The 13742-nt window shown below is 46.2% G+C and overlaps 1 protein-coding gene across 1 annotated transcript in view; it reads left to right on the forward strand.

Moving 5' to 3' along the window:
• The first annotated feature begins 4503 nt into the window (after positions 1-4503).
• The window catches only part of plxna1b (plexin A1b), a 119293-nt gene continuing 110054 nt past the window's right edge, over positions 4504-13742 (forward strand). Inside the window, exon 1 of the mRNA XM_035524095.2 lies at positions 4504-4645. The gene's annotated coding sequence lies outside the window, so the exon portion shown is untranslated. The remainder of the gene's footprint in view (positions 4646-13742) is intronic.

Raw genomic sequence — 13742 nt, forward strand, 5'->3', positions numbered from 1 at the left:
ATTTTTTTTTTTCTTATTTTGATGTATTGTTTTGATTTTCTTTTCATTCTGCTGGTATTGGGAAGTTTCTTTTGACTTTGGTCTGGGTTTTCCCGAGAAGAGCAGACTAAAGTAAACAAACTTTAGGCGCCATTTTATTGGGCTTGGCGCCTCCAGCATTATCTCACCACTCTGACTGGAACACATGACTCTGCTAGAGATGTCATTCACCTCAAAGATCACATGATTTTTCAGTCTGGACTATGAATGTTTAAATGATGTGTACAGTATAGACAAGTTATTAGATTGTGGAGCTTTGTGTTTATTATTGTGACTTAGCTGAAGATCATGGTTTTATCAGAAAACCAGGTAATTCCAAATTCTACAGAACTTTTTCTCACCAATGTACTCTCCTTCGCACTTTCAACCAGGCTGGGGAGAAGAGGAGAGCTAGGGGCATGTAGGACACCAGCGGTACACTTGCAGTATTGTCGTCCCATTCGAGGTCAACCCCTCATGACCTTCACCAACACAAGAGTGGTTCTGTCAGCTCCTTTCTCTCGCCTCTTTTCTCTTGGTCCTCCTTCACTCTTCAATTATTCAGCTGAAAGGAAGGTTGGCCTCTGTGCTTTAATTACTGCACCAAGAGCCTGGGCGGGGGGGGGGTGCTCCAGCCACAGCCAGCCACAGAGCCAGCCACAGATCCAATCAGAGAGCCAGCCACGCAGCCAATCACAGAGCTAGCCACACAGCCAGCAACAAAGCCAGCCACACAGCAAGCCACACAGCCATTCACAGAGCCAGCCACAGCCAGCCACACAGCCAGCCACAGATCTAATCAGAGAGCCAGCCACACAGCTAATCACAGAGCTAGCCACACAGCCAGCCACAAAGCCATTCACAAAGCCAGCCGCAGATCCAATCAGAGAGCCAGCCACACAGCTAATCACAGAGCTAGCCACACAGCCAGCCACAAAGCCATTCACAAAGCCAGCCACAGATCCAATCAGAGAGCCAGCCACACAGCTAATCACAGAGCTAGCCACAAAGCCAGCCACACAGCAAGCCACACAGCCATTCACAGAGCCAGCCACAGAGCCAGCCACACAGCCATTCACAGAGCCAGCCACAGAGCCAGCCACACAGCCATTCACAGAGCCAGCCACACAGCCAGCCACAGCCGGCCACATAGCCAGCCACACAGCCAGCCATAGAACCAATCATAGAGCCAGCCACACAACAGGACACTACAGCCACTGAACGCTAAACAGCACTGTAGCCAAAACACACTGCTGACTACATGTTATGAAAACAAAAACCTACAGTCTTACTTGTAGCCACCTACAACTGCAATTTTAGGTTCATAATAAAATGGAAGTAAAAGTACAAAACAGTAAACTTCTGGAGAGACAAAACACAGATTATTACATGCAGCTGTTACCGTCTTTATGGAAGGCACTATACGTAGCTAGCAGCACAACCGCTAAGGGATTTATGCCTCACACATAAATTTTCTTCGAGCTCTGTCGTTACTGTGGCCTCATTACTCTTTACCATATGCAATGGAGCGTAAATGAGTAAATCTAATACTGCTGCTATCCTATATGTATATCGATACCGTGCATATTGAGAAATCTATCAGCGCTGGATTGCATCACTCTGTCGATAGCTGACCTTGTCCCGCTACATCCATTAAGGTCTTACTAATAAACCTAATATAGGTGCAGAGCTGCGACAGGACAATATGCCGCACATTCAAATCAATGTGGCCCCGTAGCCACCGAGAACGGCCCACAGATTCCCATAACCAGGAAATATAAACCACAGAGCCTGACGGGTGAAGCAGTGAAGCTGCTGGCCTGCGTGTAGTTAGGGACTATCGATTATGTGCAACTGTAGATGTATATACTAAATAGTTTGTTTTTTCATACATTTTAAGGTATAATGTCTGAATTGTGGGGCTTGTGTGGGTAGACTGGTTATTTCAAGAGGCATCATTTGTCGTACAATGTTTAGCAGCTTGATATCTTAAGTTCCATTTGAGGATCAACATTTAGAAGAGCACTGTTTGGAAAATGGCAGTGCGGGTGAACACATACACACGCTGCTGTCTTTTTTTGTGCAGTCTTATCACTCCATCTAGACATGGCAAGCTAAACTCAACATAGTAGGAAAGGGAAAAACGAATGTGTATTTATGTGCGTGTGAGAGGGTGAGAACAAGACAGAAAAGACTGGAACTGTCTGTGTCACCTGCAACTCGGGGCAGGCCAGGAAACAAGACCCTGCTGTTGACAAATAGAAGAAAACTATTGCAATTCTGAAGACATATGAGACGAGTCCCAAGCCGCCCCATAACCCTTCAATGCTGGCATGCCTGCTGTTTTCCGAAGGACCCCGTGGAAGCAGAAAAGGGAATTGCATTTGGACATGCAGGGGTTAATCCCACACAATGCTTAAACATGTGCTTTCTTAAGATGGCAACTGTTTGTGTATTCCACCTGTTAAAAGTGTGTGGTTGTAACCTGAGACAGAAGCACTTTGCTTCCATAGCTGATCTTATGGAAGGGGGTAAAGAGTTTTCAGAAACCTTTTAAGATACAGCCCCAAGAGACAACTGAAAGGAACTGAATTAATTCACTGAGGTTTATATATCAAAACATACTCTGAGGTTTCGTCTCAGTGAGATGTGACAATTTATTGTGTGCAAAGCTCTCTTGTGTGCAAAGTGTGTTTATGTATAGAAATGAAGATTATAGTATAATAAATCTTTATACTTTTTAATTATAAATTAAGACTCCAAATTATCTTATCTCCAGAATAACCCACACCAAGCAGTTGGCATTTGGAAAATACATGCTATTCTAAAGCACCCCAAGGTCTCAGTGTGATTAGTGTGCCAAGTTTATTACGCTTCAGCTGTTTAGACTTTAATACTCTCATACTGTAAAATATATGGTAGGAATAATTTACGTTAATGAAGTTAACATTTAAATTTGACCAGATCAAGAGTTTAATATATCTTCTTAACTCATATAATTGCTTCCTGTGAAGGAATTAACATTTCTATTATATAAATTAGTCTGCATTACTTTTCTGTCTATGTCCAGCATCATATCTTTCACACTTATTTAAATAAAAATAAGTAATAGGTAATTATTTTGATATTTATTGTGAAACAATTGGAAATGTTACTTTATCAACGTCTGTTAGCCTACAGTTTTTAAGTTGTGCAGTGTAGTGGAGAAGACAAGCATAATTTCTGCACTTTGTGTGTGTGTGTGTGTGTGTGTGTGTAAATACCTGGCCTAATCTGTCCCCTGCAGGTCCAGACAGTCTCTCTCTCTCTCTCTCTCCAGCCTAGCCATGTGGCTGTCTGCGCTAACAGGATTTTACAGATCAGAGCCTGATCAGACAGAATTTACTGAATGATGACCCGTGTGTGTTTATGTATGCATGTTTGTATGCGTACGGGTGGGTGTCGATTAATAATTTGTTGGTACGACTGTTATGTTTGCATTTGTCTATTGGATGTAATGAATCATACCTGCCGATATGCCTGTGTGCTACCATGCTGGTTAGTGGTGGAAATCACCTGACTGTAACTTTGGACTTCTAACTTGACTACATTTTCCAGTGACCTGGTGAAGCGATATAATAGAATCAATGAGCCTTTTCGTCGAAACAGCACCATGACGTTAGCGCCAATGCACGGCATGTTTTTATGACTTTCAACTGGAGAGTAACAGGTATCTTCGTTAGCTAAGCAGACGACAGCAGTGGAGTGGGACTTTGCCAAGGGCACCATGTTGCCCCCGCCACCCCCCACCCGATGATCGCTCCCAGGCCTGGAACAGTGTTTGTTCTGTACCCAAAGTCTACGGCATTAATAGTGCACGACTGAACGCACACAATAAGCACGCGCGCAGTTTGTGTTGAGTATTTGTTTTCCGCTTCACGCGCTTCAGCGCGAGGAGAGCCTTTAGAGCAGGAGGGGCTAAAGCCTGCGGCATCAAGGTAGACGAGAATGATTGTTGAATTCCAAAATGTTGCAGTTAAGAGAAAATTGCTGGTTTGATTTTTTTTTTCTCCACGTATAACAAATACTAGAAACGAGAAATCTTTCAACTTCACCGCTCTCCTGTCTCGACAACATAAAATCCACAATACGTACGACATACGTAGAAAATTAGAATAGTTCTGTCAGGATTTTTAACTGAACGATGTGGTAAAGATTTCTATAGGTTCGACGTAGCGGTTTCGAAATATCAATTTTTACACACATTTACAGGAAGCTAAGCTATATTTGTAGAGAGTACATATAAAAAATGTCACGCAGATGCAGAGACACGAGCACGCCTCACGTGTCTCGCTACGCCGCTTTTCCAGCGCGCCTCTGTCGGCATGCGGGGCGGTGGCGCCCTCCGCGGGACGCGCTCGCCATCGCGCTCGCCACCGGAGCCCAGCGCGCCCCCCCCTCCGCCCGCCGCCTCACATCGAGGCTTAGCCTTTTCCGCGAGGCACAACCGCATTCCGTCCTGTTCATACCGGGGGAGCCGCGCTGCGCGAGCACACGTTTGTCGTCCCCCCCGCCCGCTGGATATGTCCGCAAGTTTTGGGGAATTTAACAATGGCGAGGATATGTAACGAGAAGATGGCTTAAGCAGGTAAGTCGAATAAAGATTTGCGCCGCAAACAAAAGTGACACGGGACCGCGGAGGATTCGGAGTAGACGTGTTTAGGTTGGCCAGCTCTCGCGCGGATAGTTTGGAGAGTAGGAAGCGCCTCGCGCGGTGTCCGCCTGGTTCCTGTGCTGCTACAGAGAAACGTGTGTTTTAAAGATCCCACCGCACAGCTCTTCCAGATCAACCGGTGGTTGTCTTTTTACTGGAGTCGTCGGGACGCGTTGTTGTTCGCAAAGTTTTAACGCGATATCCTCTCTTATGTTCGCCCGATCAACGAGGAATGGCAACTTTAATTTTGGTGACTAGACTTGGCATATGAAGCCACGCAAGGCTCCAAATCTCTGCAGTCGCTGTTTTACATTCGGGTTGTTCCGACTACATTTGAATCTCTGTTGCGTTGCCCGGGATCGAAGAACGTTTCGGTTTGAAACATGTTTCGTCTCATTCGCTGTTAAGCTTAGCAATTTGTTCGGCTACTTTTGGATCCTAATCAACTGGAATACGACTTTGTAATTCATTAGGCATGGTGCGCTGTGTTTGCGTCCGCGTATTTATATGCAATAATAGTGCTCTTGAAAATGTGTCGGACGCGAGAAACCTAACCTAGCTGTCTACCAACACGGATTAGTCGGTGAGTGGAAGCGTGAAAAAGTATGTCTGGGAAGAATTTCGCTTTTTGAAATGCTCTGACCTACAGAAGGCAGTTAGTTCATTCATAGCGGCTCCGAGCACGTCTTGCAACCATATGTTTTCAGAAGGGCTTTTTAAAAACAACTACCTTTACCTACTTACCATACATGAACTGAATGGATGAGGGGACGAGTTGTCTAGTGGGGCTTTGGAACAGTCGACAACCTTTCGCTGGGTATGAAAATGATTAGCAATGGTGTGGCACCGTAACAGTTGCACTGGCTGTGGTGTCCGTGGGCTCGGGTTATTGTTGCTTCAGGTTCAAAAAGCATACCGTATTGCGCATCGTTCCTGTGTGGGTGCGCACAGCACCGCACGATCTTTTTCGGAGTATTCCCAGGAAAGTGTTATGTCGACAGTTATTAAAGTGGGGGAGAAATAAAAAATCCGAAATAGGATGTGTGTATCTCAGCTGGCAAAAAAAAAAGTTACGGGAAGGACTTTTGTAGGGTTTTTATATGTGTGGTTGCGCTTTTGTGTGCCCTTTCACTTGGCTACGCTGAGCAGGCGAGCCAACTGGTGTGATTCGGGGACTGCAAAGCACGTACACTCGTTGAATGTTTAATGAAACGGAGCCGTTGAAAAGCGATTGGCCTCGACATCTCGGACGCCTATTCAACCCCCTTCACCAGTTGTTGCCCCGCATTGCCGGTTTAAAAGCATAGCGAAACATTCAGATGGAAATCGAGAAAGCGTGTTCTCATGCGTGATTGAATCATTCGTTTAGCATTGCACGACTAACGGAAATCTCACGGTGGTCATTTCGGACAAAACGACATCAGGACTGATCCACGGTGTAGGCGTCCGGGCTGACGCGCGCTCGGTAAACTCCGAGTAATCTTGACATTTTATTCAGCACGCGTCACGTCGTTTCGACTACACTGAGACGTTTGAAAGGATTAAGCGTAATTTGAAGTGGTCGTAACGTCTAATAGAACGACAATCGTTTGAATTAAACGCTGTTTAGGCAACCCGAGGCTTTTTTTCTTTCCAGGCACTTGTTTAAGCCTAGTTCTGCCGTAATGTGTAAAGTTTGGAATGCAGACTACCGGTGCCACTGGTCAGCGTTGCTCCAGCCCTGCGCAAAGGCCCGGAGCTGCAAAAAAACCCAAAACCTCCCGAGTTTGATTTGCTTTTGCGACTTGCGCTGGCCAAACGGTCGCTAATGACCAGGCAACGCTCGAGATTATCCCCGGACAGAAATAATTTATCTAGGAAACAGAAGGAAAAAAATGATTGGAAATAAATTGCTCAAGTGGGACACAATTACGGGGGAAAGGAGATATGGGCATTGCTAGAAATTGGCCACAAAGGGAGAAGATTAGGCTTTTGTTTTGACTCGGCCTAGATGATTGAGAGGAGGAACGAAATAATTTAGGCGAGATAAAGATTATGCATGTTCTTCACTTTTAGACATTGTGATTAATTTCCTTATCAGAACTTAGCCCGTGTCCTCCAGGAGTGCAATATGTCACATTCGTGTTCTCCAAAAAGTCACTTTTTGAATTTGGTGTGTGTGTGTGTGTGTGAGCATGATGGGTGCTGCTAAATGACTGGGAGTTATCTCTACCCAGTTTAACAGTCCTCCTCTGTCCTTCTCTACTGAGTTTCTCTCACAGCCCAGTAGCTACTAATTTTCACATTCCATGGTGTTTATCCCGCTCTGTGTATTTCTAACAATTTATTTATCTTATTTGCGGTCTGTCTCTAAGCCAGAGAAACATTCTCTCTCTCTCTCTCTCTCTCTCTCTCTCTCACTTTGTGTCTCTCATTCATACACTCCTGCTTGCTTGTCCCAAGTCATGTGATATGTAAGAGCACTGGCTGATGCAGTGTGAAGGGCTGAGTCATAAAGAGCAACCAAGAGCAAGACACCTTACTACACACACACCCTGCCAACTGTGTGTCTCCCTGAGGCCTTCGCTCTGCAGGGATCCTGACCTCCCATGAGGGGGCACGTTCACAATGCGCAGCTTGCTGTGCACCACCTGTAGGAATGGCACCAGGGCTACACACACACTGCATGAAGCTGCATGATGTGGTCTAAATATGTGTGTGTGTGTGTGTTAGTTAATATTTGGTGAACTTTGTGATGAAGGCTGAAGGCAACATGAGGGAGACCATCACTCCTTGAAGGAGTTGGGTGGCGTTGCAGAGACGTCGCTTAGGAAGGTGGTCAGGGCACGGGTTTACCGCCTGCTGGGCTTGGGTTCATGGAAAGCTACAATAAGCATGGTTGTTGCCTTCAGCCTTCATCACAAATGTTGTCAAAAGTGGGGTGGTACTGTGAGGCCATCGAGGACGTACCCATGCTCAATGAACACTCCTGAAAGGGCAGTGTGACGGAAGTCACCACTCAGGAAGGTGAAACGGGTTCTCTGGCTACAGTGCTCGCCGGTGTGGTGATCATAGCACACGTTTACCACCTGTTGGACCTGGGACTGAGACCTAGGTATGGTTGTGGCCTTTATTATTACATTTGTTTTATCATTATTTTAAGAAGAAGCATTTACGCTTGTTGGGTCACACGAATGTTGCGATTGTTCCATGGGTGGTGATGTTAATCACTTGGAATGTCTGAGATCCTGACAGGATGCCCTCAGACCCCAGTAAAACTTTGTTTCTGAGTGCTCTTTTTTTGCTTATTGTAGCTTTCCATGAAAGGCCAAAACTGCAGTGGTAATTAAAAGGAATCCGGCGTGTTTTGCATCCCTGATATATGCACGTATTGGGTGCTGGTGAAGTCGTGACTGCATTAAAGCGTTGGGCCTTTGTGCCGTGGCAGCGTAGCATATAATCATCCAGTTCTTTGCCAAGTAGCCCAGTAAAGGCTAGAATACTTCACAGGGGTCAAAAAAAAAAAAGAACTACCCAAACAGAGTTATATTTGTAACCTCTTCTCCCAGTCGCTTAGGTGTAAAACATCATCTTGGGGATAAAAGGGTCTGCATTGTAGACCAGGTTTGTTTGATGTTCAGCCTTGTGGATCAGGTTTTGTTTGAGGTTCAGAGCCATGGACCAGACTTGTTTGAGGATCAGTCCCGCGGACCAGATTTGAGCCGGATAAAGTTTTAGATTCCAGGATTTTGCAGGCTGTTCAGCTACCGTGACGGCACCCACAGAAGTCATTTATTATTAATACCAACCCTCTTCTGTTCTTATTATTATCTGTTGCACTCTCTACCATTTTTCAAAAGACCCCCGTCATCCTTCTTTTGCGCTCTCTGACCCCCCCCCCCCCCCCCACCCGAACGGATGACTTTAGAAGAAGTTGTAGGAGACACTCAGTCCAGACATATTAAAGAGGGTTTCGGGAGGGGAAGCTTGTTCTCCCTGGCAGTCCAAGCCCCTCTGTGGTAATTAGAACGTGGACGGAGTGATTTAGAAGCCATGAGAAAATCCTCTCGGACGCATTTGATTTAAATTGCCGGAGTGTGGTGGGACTGGGACCACTGCTTGAGCATATACTCTGCTGATGGAGTGCACAGCACCGCGTGTGCGTGCGATTGTGTGTATGGTTGCTTGGCTGTGTGTGTGGGTTGGCGGGTTACAGTGAGAAGGAATTAGCAAATGGAATATTTGAAGGGCTAGGCCAGGCTCTTGGACGGGGTGTGAGAGGTGCGGTGCCCTTTCCTGTCTTATCTCTGCAGTGCGTAATATGGCTGTGGGTCTTTATTAATGCTTATCTTACTTCCCTGGCTATGTTTGTGTCTCTCCTGCTTCTTCTTTCTCTGTCCATTCCAGTTTTTCTTCTCGGCCCCATTTTGTCTCTCTTATACGGTTGCTCCCGTTCCCATCATATGTTTTCTCCTTTTATCTTGAAGTGGCCTGATTTGTATTTCGCTATCCATTTTTAGACCTTGGATCAGTAACTAAGGCTAGGAACTGTACTTTACAATATTACTACTGCTGCTACTGCTACTACTACTGTTAATATTAGCCCATGCAATCCCAAATTCTATCCATTTGCGTGAGTTCATGAATTTTGCTCATCGAACAGCAACAAGACAGTACGCCGACACAGTATGCCTTTTAAAAAATGTTTTGGAAAAGTTGGGGAAAATCTTTTTATTCTTGGTGGGATAAACTGTTCTTGGTAAGACACTACAGAATCAAAATGCCTCAGTTGATTTAGTTAGACCCAATTACAAGTTTAAATCATGCACAAACAAGAAATAAGAAGAAATGTGTCAATTTTTATTATGTAATAGTCACTGAGTAGCCAGGCATTAATCTTTGCCATTTTTGTTGTCATATCTATGTCACAATTGAATGCATAAACAGCAGTGTAATCCATGCAAATTATATATTTGAAATAATGTTATCACACTGGTCACAGTTAACATTTTTACATCTCCTGTTACATAAATGTGACAATGTAATGTTATTAAAATATCGTAAGTAGACACTTTGAAGAGTATATGTACCAAATATTGTAGTTGCATCATTAGAGCATCACAAAATCAAAACATAATTTTGGCCACTATTGTTTCTAGCAGGTTTAAATGGGTTAATAATATTTTATTTATAAGCGCATTTAAGAATAAAAAGGTTTGCTGTACAGAACATCAAAATGGCAAAAAGCACAATGACGGCAATTACAGAGAGAAAATGCAAAATACACGTCAGAATAATCGTCTGCAGTAAACCCCCCCCCTTCCCAAAAATCACAAACAAAATGTTTAAAAAATTGAAGTCACCAAGTTGTAGTATTTGTGATTCAGAAAGCAAACTGATAGAGGTGAACTTGCAGCTGCTGATTGGCGAGGCAGGGAGAGCTGCACAGGCATGTAGCTGAGCAGGAACAGGGTCCAGGAGCGCAGGACGCACCATAGGAAAAGCCCCGTCCCCGGAGCTGCCGAGCCTCAGAAGGAACGGCGAACTGTGCTGGAGCCACAGGTAGCACGCAAAGGAGAAGAAGGGAGAACAGGGGTGGGAAGGCACGGGGAAGCCAAGCCGAGTCCCCCGAAACCTAGGAAGTACTTTAATATTGCACGCAAGACCGGAAAGGCAAGTCGGCGTGAGTGTCTGGGCGCGGGAAGTCTTCGCTCCCGAGGCGGTCGCTCTAGGTGTAGTTTCAAGCTGCAGGGGCGGCTGCTTGGAGCCAGAGCCAGGGAAGGATGGCACGGCAGGAATCTCGTCCAGATGTAACAGGGGCATGAAAGACAATCTCAGGCCCTCAATGTGAAAGGAGGATGTAATCCAGGAATGTTCTTAAGATGAAAGGAAGCTGCCTTATCATCTCTGATGTGCCAATCAAGCAACAGTCTGGGGATCTAAAATGGTAGCTGTGGAAATGGTTACTACGATGTCTGATTTATTATTACTTAAAGCAGCTTAGTTTTAGTATCCTGAAGACACAGAACCAAATCGTGTGTGTGATAGTAGGATAGTTGCACCAAAACATGTTTTTAAAAAATGGTTCCTTTTTCAGCCTTTTTTGTGTGTGTGTGTGTGTGTGTGTGTGTTGTGTGTGTGCATGTTTCTTTTGCATCTGAACCTTTGTGCACATGAACACCTATCACAGTCTGCGGTATTGTACAGGAAGTGGAATTCAGTGCAAATTTTGATCCAGCTCACACTGTGGCAGTTCTGTGCGCCATTTCCTTCAATTAGAACGCTCTGCAACAGTCTGCAGTGTGCTATTTTCATCTCCTGCAGTGTGTACCGAGCGCTGAAGTATAATCATCAAGTGGCTTTTGGTTGCTTGCTGGCCCTCTCAGCACAAGGTGCACAGTAGGAGCACCCTGGGACATTTTGGCTGGGGCCAAATCAGCTGAGGGATCCCCATGGTTACGTCCCCTTTAGCGGTCTGTGGAGCACCAGGAAAGCCCAAATGTATCCTGTTGCAAATACGAACACAGTATCTTCATTTATTTACAACATTTTAGCTGATGCTTTTCTCCAAAGCCACTTACAGTTATGACTGAGTATAGCAAGCAGTTGGGGGTTAAGGGACTTGTGCAGGGGCCCAACAGTGGCAACTTGGCAGTGGTCAACCAGTCCCACCACACTTGAACCAGCAACCTTCCGATTACTAGTCAAGTACCTTAACCACTCAGCTACCACTGGCTTCAGTGACATGTCAGGATGGGTTTCGTTAACGTTAAAAAAAAACAAAAAAAACAAAACAACTCGGTGCTTCGATGTTGTCGGTTGCTATGGCGTTGGCCTTATTAGGCAGGGTATTTGGGGGAAGGTCAAAGGGTAAAGCCTGTGCTCGGGACTGATGAGCACACTTGCACAGGTATGCAGACGTGCATGTGCATTCTGTTAGCGCGCTGCGGCACGCACGCGTGCAGTCACCGTCGGTCGGAGCTTGGCTGTTGGCGCACGCATGGCTGCTAAGCGGGAGTGAAGTGTGTGTGTGTGTGTGTGTGTGTGCGTGCGTGCGCACACTCCAGATGCCTTCCTCTCTTCATTTATTTAGTTTGTTTACCTCCTTTTTTCCTGCAGAGAGCCTGGCACTTATTCTGGAGTAGGCTCCAGGCTTGCCCACTCGTGGACCTTTTACATACGGCACCGCGCGTGTAGGAGGACGAAACGGCTGTGCGTTGCGGACCAGAGACGCAAAGAGCATATTAGGACATTAATTCGCTTTCCCATTTGGAGAGAACACATCAGAACTAATGTTTTCTTCCCTCCGTTATTTGTCTGGCACCCCAAACAAATTCCGGCTTCTCTCGTTCACCAGCAACCCCGCGATGTCTTCTGCGCGTGTCTGTGCCAGCAGTAGCCTTTAAGGTCGCCTGTGCGCACTCCGTAGCTGCCGTCCTTGGGGCGAGGTGCAGGGAGGGTGAGCGGTTCTCACAGCCCAAGGTGCTACAGGGAGCGTTCAGAGAAGGAAGGAGGTTCCCACTAGCCACAACGTCCCACTGGAATGCATCAGCACCCACGCTGTCACCGCCCAGCTCCACCCCCACATCTGCTGGCCTTTGGCCTCTTCTAACCTGCAGCCCCATCCATCTATCTGTCCTTCTGTCTCTTTCTCTCCCCCACCCGTCTGTCTTTCTCTCTCTTTCTCTGTCCCTTTGTTCTTGACTCTTTTGAGCTAGTAACCGGTCTAAAGAGTCATGGATGATGGGCCCTGGCTTCATTGTTAACAGCAGATGAAATGAAGAAAGGAATTTTAGGGCAGGTCATTGTTTTTGCCCTAGCGTAAAGAGGCCCTCGTTATGCTAGATGCTAAAGCTAATCACCACAGAGGCCAGGCTGTATCAGTGCTTGCCTATAAGGCACTTTAACTGCTTCAGGTAAGCTAAGCGCTTCTGTCCTCTTGGAGTACACGGCAGCTTGTCAGACAGTTGGTGGTTAGCTGACCACCGAAGAGATGACCGCCTCTTCTGTAGACCTCCTTGATATTTCTGTGTATATATTCTAGGCCAGGCTGTACGTATATATGTCAGCCCACTTGCAGGTGCGTCTCAGTGCGTGAAAGCAGGACTCCCAAAACCCAGCTCCTCGTCTGCTCTGTCCCTGACATGCACACGGGTGTACTTTAAGCGGAAACACACGTGCGTATGCGGCGGTAGCAGGGGATGGTCGAGGGCTTGAGATGTGCGCAGCGGAGGCGTCCCGGGCCTCTTTGGCCCGCGGTTCCCGCCTGCTGACTACTCCAGTCCCAGGGGAGCTGCAGGGAGCCGCGCAGGAATTGCAGCAGCCAGACATCGCTGCCGTGTGTGTGTGTCTGTGATTTTATGTGTCAGAGGTTAACTCATCCCCCAGTCCCCCCTCTGCTTTACACTGCTTCCTGCTGTGTGAATCAAAAAAGTTTTAAGGTCATTACTGACTAATTAAATTCTAACGGGCTCATTGCACTTATTTGGTTTGTGGCATTTTTTTTTGATTGTCAATTTAAGAAAAAAGGTCTTTAATGACATAAAAACAGTGCTAAAAGACTGCTGTTTGCAGACTCCGGGGTTTCTCCTCTCCACTCTGAGCCGTGATGTCTCTTGTGGGAGTAGGGGGAGCTTTACCCGCCTCATCTCCTCCTTTATGTGCCTGAGTGTGGACTCTGACCCGTACCCCCCCCCCCCCCCCCCCCGGTAGGTTAATCCACTGCAGCCTGAATCGCTGCGGTTGAGGGGTGGCAACGATTGTGAGAGGCCTTTTTATGTATGTGAGTGTTCTTTTTAGGAATATTGAATTAGACTGGAGAGGACAAGCGATCGTGTGATTTTCATTGTGTTTAGCCACTAAAAGAACCTGCTTGGGTTCAGAGTAGCATCAGTTCTTTCTGCACCCAGTTTCAATGCTAGAGATTTTACCAGCTGTGCCTTGACAACTGTACCTTGCTTTATTTAGTTAGCTATTTTGGAATACGTCTTCTTTTTGTTTCAGAATAAGTGCCTGGTTCATCCGAAAGACCGGGTTCTGTAGAAGCATTTGA

This window comes from Electrophorus electricus, chromosome 7 (assembly GCF_041902795.1).
Source record: "Electrophorus electricus isolate QZ-2024a chromosome 7, ASM4190279v1, whole genome shotgun sequence".
Classification (NCBI taxonomy): domain Eukaryota; kingdom Metazoa; phylum Chordata; class Actinopteri; order Gymnotiformes; family Gymnotidae; genus Electrophorus; species Electrophorus electricus.